At 29.4% G+C, this 11,297-nt stretch overlaps 1 long non-coding RNA gene across 1 annotated transcript; it reads right to left on the reverse strand.

Annotated features, from left to right (window-relative positions):
- Positions 1 to 6,435: 6,435 nt before the first annotated feature.
- Positions 6,436 to 7,400, reverse strand: LOC145135737 (uncharacterized). Its single transcript, XR_013720009.1, has 3 exons — positions 7,173 to 7,400; positions 6,815 to 6,964; positions 6,436 to 6,720 (listed from the first exon to the last, which is right to left on the reverse strand). It is a non-coding gene; the product is annotated as an uncharacterized LOC145135737 (long non-coding RNA).
- Between the last annotated feature and the right edge of the window lie 3,897 nt (positions 7,401 to 11,297).

Genomic DNA, 11,297 nt, shown 5'->3' on the forward strand with positions numbered 1-11,297 from the left:
ATACTTTTAAATGTCATTTTATGTAATTTTATATATTTCAGTTAGTTTTACCAAACGTCATTTTTTATCGGTTAGTTTTTAAGCTATCAACTAGCTTTTCAGCTAACAACTATCTTTTCAGCTAATATATCAAACATAGTCTAATGTAATAAATTAATAAGTTATATTTTAGTATTTAACAATTATGTTTATATGTGTAATAAACAAATAACTTATCAAAAAATCTTTAAATAATTCATAAATCAATAAGTGAAGATGAAGTAACTTATTAAATAGTTATTATTTAAATCAATAGTTGTTTATTAAATATTTTTTTTTCTAACTACTTCAAACTTTTTATTACTAATGTCATACTGTAATAAACTAAAAACCTTTCAAATAAGCAATACAAACACCTTTTAGATTTATGGATTTAACACGTTTGTCTCAATCTGGTAAATTAGGTTAAATTTACTAGATTACTCGTATCATATATCCTTAATATGTTTATTAATTTATTATTATCTAATTACTTATGTATCAAACATTATCACACAATCTAATTATAGTGTATTAAAATCACAAGTTATAATAGTTTAAAAAATGGTAAAAAAAAGTATAAGAGTCACAAATGTCAGTCTCCAAAACAATTTGACAAACTTGAGTTTAACAATGGAGGGGAGTGGAAATTCAGGAATGACAAGATATTTCGGGGCATATTCACTGCACCATGGAGGGGAGTGGAATACATTAAATCATTGACGTATTTATGGTTCAAATGTAGGGGATCGGATATTCCTTGTAACCGGGTGGATTGGTATAATTCTCCATTTTCTTTGATGTAATTTCTTTCTCTTTTTTTCTGCTCTTGTACCCTTTTGTTTGCTTTCCCTTTTTGCCCCTGCTTAGCTTCTTGCTTTGTTTGGGTGCTTTTAATGAAATGGTCGTTTCCAAAAAAAAACAATCACGTCAAAGTCAAATAAGTACTAAATCCTAATTAAGTTTGTTAAATTTATACCGAACAAAATCAACCTACACATTACAAACTGAAACAAAAAAGTTCGGTTGTCAATATGTTTGATAGCAAATATATGTGTCAAGTAGTATCCTACATTTTGAGTAGTCATAGCACAATAATAATAAGAAAAGAAAAGTAAGATTTTTGGTGGTTTTCTTGAAAGGGTGTAATGTATACCATTCAATAAGATAAGTTACTAATAATAAAAACTAATATAAAATGCAAAGTAGAGGGTAAAAGTGTTATTTTTTATCTTTAAAAAATAAGAACCACATGTAAATAATAACCATAATGATCATTCTTGCTGTTTACTCCTACATAATCGACAAACACCTAAAACAAGAGTAAATCATACTATCTAAACGGTTCATGTCAGTCCGTCATATGGTCCATTAGGTAGGGTTGTTCACTGTTTAGATAAAACTGAATTATCCAATTAGACAATTTGGATTGGACCATTTGGTTTGGATATTCAGATTTTTGGATTGCTTTTCAAAAAAACCGAATTATTATTTTGGATTGCGGATTGGTTTTGGTTTATAAAATAACAATCGAATAATCTAAAAAAACTGAATAACAATTTGTTATATATATATATATATATATATATATATATATATATATATATATATATATATATATATAGGGCTAAGTTATTTTGTTTCTTATATTTATTGTGTGCTATAATGCACCAATAGGAATTTAATAAATGAAATAATTATTTAATTAAATAAATATAGATATTAAATGATTTCCATAATTATATGTATATTAAATGATATCCATAATTATAATTCTCTTTTAATGGAAACTAATTAAATCTGTCATTAATGTCAGCAATAACATTCTTTCATAATGAATTCGCATCTTGGTTTTTATATATGAATTCGTATTTTGTTTCAGAACTCACTCACTTAAAATACAATAAAGTTGCATTGAATATGAAGAACGAGAGTGTATTCTACTAGAATACACTCTCATTCTGCTGGAATACACTCTCATTCTTCTAGATATGAATTCATTCTGAAAAAATATTATTGTTGACATTAATGACGAATTTAATTAGTTTCCATAAAAATGAGTTATAAGTATGGATATCATTTAATATACATATAATTAATACTAAATTTCTATTGGTGCATTCTAGCACACAATAGATGTGAGAAACATTTGAACCTATATATATATATATATATATATATATATATATATATATATATATATATATATATATATATATATATATATATATATATATATATATATAACGCCGTGTTTCTAGACTAGACACTAATGATGATGTAATAGTCTAGGCTAACCTTTGTAACTTGTTTTGAAATAATAAGATGTATTATTTGATTTTTATGTGTTTTATGCTTAATTATTATAATTTAATGAATTAAGGATAAAAATAAGAATCGAAAATAAATGTTAGACAAACTTGATATCTATGAAGAAAGTTGTAGTGGTTGAAATATGGATTCCGGAGATATAAAGAATACCGAAATCCGAGTTATAACGAAGAAGTTATGACCTGTCGAAGTTTCGCGACAGAACCGGCACGACGTTGTGTAACGTAAAAAGTGAGTTTACGATAAAGTGCTTTTAGCCTTAGCGATCTAAACAAAAGTCGTAGTGTTCGTTAAACCGAGAGCGTGCATAAAAAGAATGCCCAAATCTGACTTCGTATGAGGAAGTTATGATTTTTCTAAGTTTCAGCTTAGCAGTAGACAGCTAAAAACTCGAATTTTAGATCAAGTGATTTTTAGCCGACACAACCTAAACGAGAATCGAAGGTCTCGTCTATAGTAGTACAACGGTAAAAAGACAGATTGAGTGATTTCAAGCTATTTTACATCTCCCGAAATCCCCGGGATCATACCTAACACCCGAAGAACGTCCCGAAGTGTCCGAAGACCCCGAAAAATTTATCTTTTCGGTTTGAAGCTCAACCCTCGCAAGGCCCGGTTTTCATTAAAGCTCCCGGTTTCATCGGAAACGATCATTTTAAGAAACGAAGTGCTGCCCGATTATCGTTAAATCAAGTGAGTGTATAGTCACTTTCATCTTACACATAAATATGAAGTATTTTCTATAAAATATGTGCTATGTGTAATTATATTGTTTGTTTATTTGAGATGGGTGTTGAATATATGTTTTATACAAGTTCTAAACTGTATATGTATTTTTTTATCTACAAATATGTTGGGTAAAGCATACGTAGATGAAATAGTTGATGTGTGTTAAAATGATGAGAGGCCTCGATATTGTTATTGTTTCAATCATCTAGCGGAGTATAGATGACGACCACAGACTTTTCTAGACAGTTCAGTGGAACGCTAGCAGGCTCGCAACCTGTAGGTGTTTGTGAACTTAGTGTTCAATGATATACTCCATCCCCCACATGGTTGCCTTATTTGACATAAATTGCTGAAGAATCCCTAAAGCAGTGTTGTCACCCCGATGAAAATCTTTAGGCTAGGTCCCTTATGATAAGTGTTTAGGGACGTAAAGTGAGGATAACGGGAACGAGTAATCAGGGTTATTGTTGTTTGATGAAATTAATAAATTTATTGTTGGTTGATGAAATTAATAAATTTATTATTATTGGTGGGTTGAAAACCCTATATGCTCACCAGGCTCCCAAGCCTGACCTACACAGCTTTTTACATTACAGGTAGTGGACCCAGAGCATAGTTGGACGATGACGAGGGATTTTTGGATTATAGGCCAGTAGTTGTAAATAACTGTTGTAAGACTTATAATATACTGTTTATGCTTTTGGTCTGTATCGGAACATGACATCCCGAGGTTTTGTTATATAATGAAAATATATTTCTTTAAGAAATGTTTTGATAAATTTTTATTATATTTTGTTTTGGGAACAAATTCTGCAACATCTTTTAGAAGATTACTTTGATTTTATTTTAAAAGCATAAACTAAATCAGTCTTTTCTAGCCGAGAAATTTGGGGATGTCACAATATATATATATATATATATATATATATATATATATATATATATATATATATATATATTAATTTTGTAATTTACTTTTTTAAATAGGTTAAAAAAGTGATGCCTAATAAAAAATATTAATATGGATTTCAGTTGTTTTTTTATCTATAATATATTAAACTATAATATTACTTATTACTAGTTATCTATAAATTTTAAATTGCAACTAAATAATTTGTTTTTGCTTCTTCTGTATAATTGGGTAAAATTATAATTATATGTCGTTTTAATTTTGTAAATCGAATTATAAAAACCGATACAACGGAATTGTTATTGGATCGGATCAGATTGGATTTAAATTTAGTTTGAATTATTCGGATCCATGTTTTGAAAACTGAAATCAATTTGGATTCACTTAATTGTATCGGATCGAACTGATCCATCTAAACGAACACTCATACCATTATGAATGCCAATCGCGAAACACAATCTATATTTTGATTGTGTCAAGGTTTTTACCATAGACATCATGTATGAAATTTTACTCGACAATCATCAGGCTTCCATTACGAAGGCCAAAATAAAAACCAAAGTAAAATACTAAACATAGAATTTGTAACAAAAACTTCTCATTATCTAGTTAACTAATATTTCAATATCATATTATTCTACTACCCTATAATTGAATTAAATTTTTATATTTGAAAAAATGTCTAAGATTAAAATTCTCCATAGTTTCAAGAGGTCATAAGAATGCCTATTTTTAAAAACATATGACTACAATTGAACTATCTATATATAATATTTTATTGTGTTGAAACTTAATTATATATTGATTGGTAAACGTTTTGGTTTAGTGAAAATAAATAAATTTTAAAGTTTATGTTAGATACAAAATAACTATTTGTTATGGGAAAATGCGAATAGGATGGCATGGAAAATGCATGTGCAGTGAATTCCCAAACATACGTACTACACTAATAACTTGTAGGTCTCTGTGTCTCAACATAAAAACTCGATCTTTATTTTGTCATGTCTCAAACCCAATGCTTCTACATTAACACCTATCAACTTCCAACTATTTTAATAGTCATTACTATCTTTTAATATGACCTTTTTAACTTTTAGGTAATTTGATATTTGGTTTATAGATTTTTTTTCTTTGGTAAGAGTCCGATATTTTTAGGAATTAAGATAGGGATACTCAATAAAAAACACTTTTTTTTTAAACATTTTATTCTAACATTACCTTTTGATATGTTAAGGCTAAAATTATATATATATATATATATATATATATATATATATATATATATATATATATATATATATATATATATATATATATATATATATATAATCAGGATCATGTGAGGACTTTTTTTTCGGTGAGGACACCTTAAAAAATTGAAAAAAATAAAATCGAGTATAGTATTATATTTGAGAGAAAAAAAATTGGGAAATTTTTTTTGCTACCTTAAAAGTGAAGCATTGATCATTTTTATGATCCATGATTCAGTTTTTATGATCAATGATTCAATTTTAATGATCAAAAAAAAATTTCAATTTTTTTTTCTCTCCAATATATTACTATGCTTGATTTTATGATTTGTATTTTTAAATTTTTTTTCAATTTTTTTAAGGTATTCTCACGAGTCTTCATCGAAAAAAAAGTCATCACCGGAACCGGACTATATATATATATATATATATATATATATATATATATATATATATATATATATATATATATATATATAAGGTGAGGTTCAATAGATTACCATTATTAACCAAAGAACTAAAGAACCAATTTTTTTTCTAACTTTTAGAACTTATTTTCTATAAAAAAAAAACTAAAAATACAGAAATTCATAACTTTTATCTTTTTCAAATGATATCAAATTCGATAAAAAAAATTTTACTTTTTCTTTTGTTAAATTCATAGTGTGAATTTGTGCAGATTCACAATATGAATCTGAAAAATATATAAGTATTCACAATGTGAAGTTATGAATTTTGATATTTTTAGTTTTTTTTTGTTTTCGATAAAGAATAAGCTCTAAAAATTGAAAAAATATTCGATTCTTTGTAAAACTATTAATAATGGTTTTTTATTGTATTTCTCTCTCTCTCTCTCTCTCTCTATATATATATATATATATATATATATATATATATATATATATCAAGGTTGCAGAAATCGCTTAGAGGTAGCTCGGCGGTGGACTGGGGTCAAGAGATTAATCGGTTAGGTGAGAATTAATTGGGGGATTAATCGGGTACCATTTATTATTAAAAAATAATATTAAAATTTGATAAATATAACATTTATCCTAAGAATATAAATAAATAAGTTAACAAATAATAAATATGTAATACATAATTTATTTTTCTTTTCAATGTGTAACTTTATTCTCTTAAACATTTACTCAAACACTTGGCATGCTAGTTAAGTTATTTCATAACAAACCCAAAACATATGAATAAAATTGAACATTATTAAGATATCCCACTGACTAAACTAATAATATACAGGTCTCGTGAAAACAAAACTTAAAAGAGACTTCCAACTCCCATGAAACACACCACACATCACAAAACCCATCACCCACGTATGCCATTTGGAAACTCGATTTCCCCTATGATCATCAAGTAAATGAAACTCGATTAACAAGCTCCAGCAATGGTGATTTTGCTTTACAAGATCCGAAGTCTGAACTCTAAATTATTCTACTAAATCATGGAATGAATAGAAACAAATACCTGTAAATTGAATATGGAATTTTTGAATAAAAGTTGTAATCGATGATTTTAATTCAGACATACAGAAAAACAGAAGTAATAGTTACCCTGCAACCTTGATTGGCAGCTTCAGATGGATGAAAACTATCCTAGAACACATACTGAGACGCGTTGGAACATGCCCCAATCGATTTAGGTTTACATAAGAACAACGTCGTCTCCACTCTTCCTGTTCCATAACACCCTCTCGATGCATCCACAAAGCCTAAAATTTCAAGAAATATCACTTAATAATTGGTATATAACACAACAGAGATTAGAGTTGGAAACTTGAACTGGAAACAGATTAGGTTCAAAAAATGCTTAAACAAATTCTAGAAATTGGTTAAACCCGTTTTCTTCCCCAAATAATTTCTAGAAATTGCAATTCGAATAGCAAATAGAAGAATGAGAAGTGGAGACTGGAGACTAACTTGAAGGAGAAGTCGGAGGATGAACAGAAGACGACAGACGAGGAACAGAAGGCGTCGGAGCCTCACACAGAAGCTTCAGCAGAAGACGACGAACTTCAAACGTAACCGATGTGCTTCAGACGAACTTCAGATGAGGAAGATGGCGGCGTGGTGGACGGAGAAGAAGATGACGACACCGTGAATGGAGAAGACCATGGCGGCGTTCGTTCTTTCCTTCCTTGAGTCCGACAGAGAGAATTTCAAAATGAAAAAAAAAACGAATGCGATGGAATGGGGTAATCGAAAGGAACCCTACCATCAATTTTTACGTTTTGACAATTTAGCCCCTCAAAAGTTTTTAAGTTTCGTTGAACAGCGTTGACCGATTAGAGCGCCTAGACCCGCCTAGCTCCGATAATTTTCGGCTTTGACCGATTTTGACCACGTCCGATTAGTCGAGGACCGCCAAACGCCTAGGCGCCGATTAATTGGCCGCCTAGGCCGATTTTTTCAACACTGATATATATATATATATATATATATATATATATATATATATATATATATATATATATATATATATATATATATATATGATAATAACGTAAAAGATTTTTAAATTTATCAAATGGCTTCTAGCCAGCGGTATCCGATGTTGACCACCTTGAGGTTGAGGATTTAAGTTCTGTCATGGACATAAGTGAATTTAATGAGTGATTTAGGAGTAGATTAGATTTGTCGTTTAAAAAAAAATTAAACTTAAATGTTTTTTTGTCATTTCAGTTATTATATACAACTCAATACATTTTAACATTTCTTTCCCATATTTCAGAGTATGAAATTTGACAATTCAAAGTCCGGAATGATAATAACATAACCAATATACGACTATCAGATACGAAATATGGGATTCCCGTCTCTAAAATGGCACATTTATAATGAAATCTAAAAAAATTACCAAACCTAAATAGATTCGAATACAAGGTCATAAAAGGTGACATAATCGCGTAACTAGTAATAGTAAAATTTCTAAGAGTGAAGAGAAAGAGTGATATTCTTCAAGGGTTTTTTGCAAGCAAGAGAAACTACAAATTATATTCATCCGACAATGGTTCGTGGTCATTTCGATAAATGCAAAAAAGTTGAGTCATTTACTTTAATATGCAAAAGAGCAAAAATTAAAAAAACTTAATTTTTACAAATAAATGATACTACATATAGTATGTTAGTGTATACCAATTGACTCTTTATGTATTCATACAATTGCATATTCCAGAAAAACACATACAATTGCATATTCCAGAAAAACACATACCAATTGACTCCTTTATGTATTCATACAATTGCATATTCATACAATTGCATATTCCAGAAAAACTCATACACTTAAATGACCATTTTGAAGATAAATAGAGAGTTTACAAAAAAATGTTGCAAAAAAAATGCACATTGTATATTTTAATTATTTTAATTAGTATACACTAACTAAGAGATCATTTCATAAAATAAAAAATGGATAAAAATCACAAAAACTAAGAGCATCTCCCATGCAAGCTTATTTATAGCTTTTTACTATTTGCTTGACCACTTAGTATTATTAAACACCATTGGAGAGGATATCTTTTTTGCTTTTTTTTATTAACCACTCAATATATATTGAATGGTAAATATAGTATAAAGGTTTGTCCAATCAAATCCTTTATCTTTAAGAATATTTCATTTTACCTACATAATTTTATTTTAGTTGAAATAGTATTTATTTCTTTAATAAATAATTATTTCTATTAGATGTTACAAATGTTTATGTATTATAACTACAATAAAGTTTAATACAAACCATTTTTAATAAAAATATGATGTGTTTAAAAACAACTAATTAAATGAAAGGGTTTTAAGAAACAATTCATATATATGTGGATCAATTAGTTAAACTTTTAAAAAAAGTTATGTTGAGGTTAGATCTAACTTAATTAGAACTTAAAACTAATTGCAGATCTAACTTAATTAGAACTTAAAACTAATAGAATGGTGAGTGGACAATAACTTTAAGTTGTAAGGTAACTTAACCATTGAAGATGCTCTAACAAAACATGGTTATTTATGTTAATATCTCAATTTCGTATATTAAAAAAATAATAAATATAAATCAAAGCTATATCCAAAGAAATGGTAATTTTAAAAAGTTGGAATGAAAAATGTGTTGCCAAATTTAGAAAGTATGGGATCTATTTCAATGTTTTGGAAAATGGAGGTGAACGAATATGATGGTTTTACCGAGGGACAGTTCCCATGGAGATAACTTGCTTGTTACGGCACGTTAATGATTTTCTTGTAATTTGTTCATTTTATATTTCCTACTTTTGCAATATCGATACATGAATTTTAACTAGCTAAATTTAAAATGTTCCATTTATATTAGTTGCGACAAAAATACAAAATAAGTCAAAACTTTTGAATATTTTATATGGATTGCATAATAGTTGAGTTCCCTGAATACCGTTCTTCTAAATAAATAATTATAAATAATTTGGTGTTTACATAAAAATTATAATTTTAATCATTCATTAAAAAAATTGCTTAATATATTAGCATGAAAAACTAAAGTTTTGATGTTGAATTCCTTGCATGAGACATGATTGATTGATTTTGTTGACCATTGTTACATCCCAAAAGACCAGGTCAACTGGTGTAATTTGGCTATTGTGTGGTTCGAGTTAGTGGTTTTTTAAACATAAATAAGTTAGTGCTATGGTAAATTATTCGAAATTAAAGAATATGCGATACTTAGATTTACTAATATTTGAAAAATCAAATATTTTTATATATTTTTTTCTTTCTATTTATCTTCTTCTTATTATGACATATGAATATATAGTTTTTCTTTCTTAATTTCTTTTTTTATTTTGATATTTATATTGATCTACTGAGTAGGATGATAAGTAAAAACAAACACAACCAAACTAAATCTAATTATCTATTAAAAAAAGGACAAAAATACAAAAATGGTCTTTATGGTATATATTTTTTTAAGAAAAATGTCCGAACTCTTAAAAAAATAGGTGAAAGATCATTTTCAATTAGTTTGTTTGCAGTTTTGGTCATTATCTAAATTAAAAAGACTTTTATACACTCTTCCTTATTCTTAAGATTTTTTTTAATATTTAATGAACATTAAAAAGGAACGTGCATCTCTCTCTCTCTCTCTCTCTCTCTCTCTCTCTCTCTCTCCTTAGCTGTCGAGCATAAAATCGGTCTGCGCTGAACACCCTTTCCCTAGACTACCAACTCTCTCCACTTGGGGTCTGGATGTGCATCAACTGCTGCTCGCAATCAATCATTGCCCCATTAAGGTTCAACCAATCCATCCCCGCAATAACCTTGCTCTCACGTAAGGGAATAGGAACCAAATCGATTGGATATCGTTCGCTGAATAACTCCATAATACAACCTCGATGAATCCTAGATACTCGCACATGACAATCATCAGCAATCCCAGCCTCTAATGGACAATCAAGCTCCCCCGGAGAATCGACAAACCTCTTGTTGAGCGCAAGAGATACAAAAGATCGGGTAGACCCCGAATCAAACAATACCAAGGCAGAGATATTGTTCACGAGGAACGATCCTAAAACAAAATACACAAATATAAGCAGAAAATCAACATAAATAAAGAGATAAGGAGAAGAGACATACTCGTCACCATATCTGGTGCTGCACGAGCCTCCTCGACTGTCAGCTGAAAAGTCCTGCTCCTCATAACAAGCACATCTGCCTTGCCATGGCGGCCATCAGTAATCCGTAAAATCGCTAGAGCGGGTGCTACCACTGGTCTCGCTGCTGCCATACTCGGGCAATTGGCCTTCTTATGGCCTCTCTGATTGCAATGGAAGAAAATCAGATTAGATGTATGGGTGGTAGTGGTGGTGGCAGTGTAATCCCTGCTGAAATGACTTGTCTTGCCACACTTAAACCAGCCAGAACCACCCACCCTGCACGCTCCATCGTGCGTCTTGGTGCACTTACTAAAGCGGCTCTGGCCCTGCTGGCCTCTCGACCTCAAATCAAAAACCTTGGGCCTATTTCCCGAACTCCCTGCACTCTGAACCTGATCTGGCTTCCTCTTCGTCTCCATCTCTAAGTCAATCT

This window comes from Lactuca virosa, chromosome 9 (genome assembly GCF_052849685.1).
Source record: "Lactuca virosa cultivar CGN04683 chromosome 9, Lactuca_virosa_CGN04683_v6, whole genome shotgun sequence".
Taxonomy (NCBI): domain Eukaryota; kingdom Viridiplantae; phylum Streptophyta; class Magnoliopsida; order Asterales; family Asteraceae; genus Lactuca; species Lactuca virosa.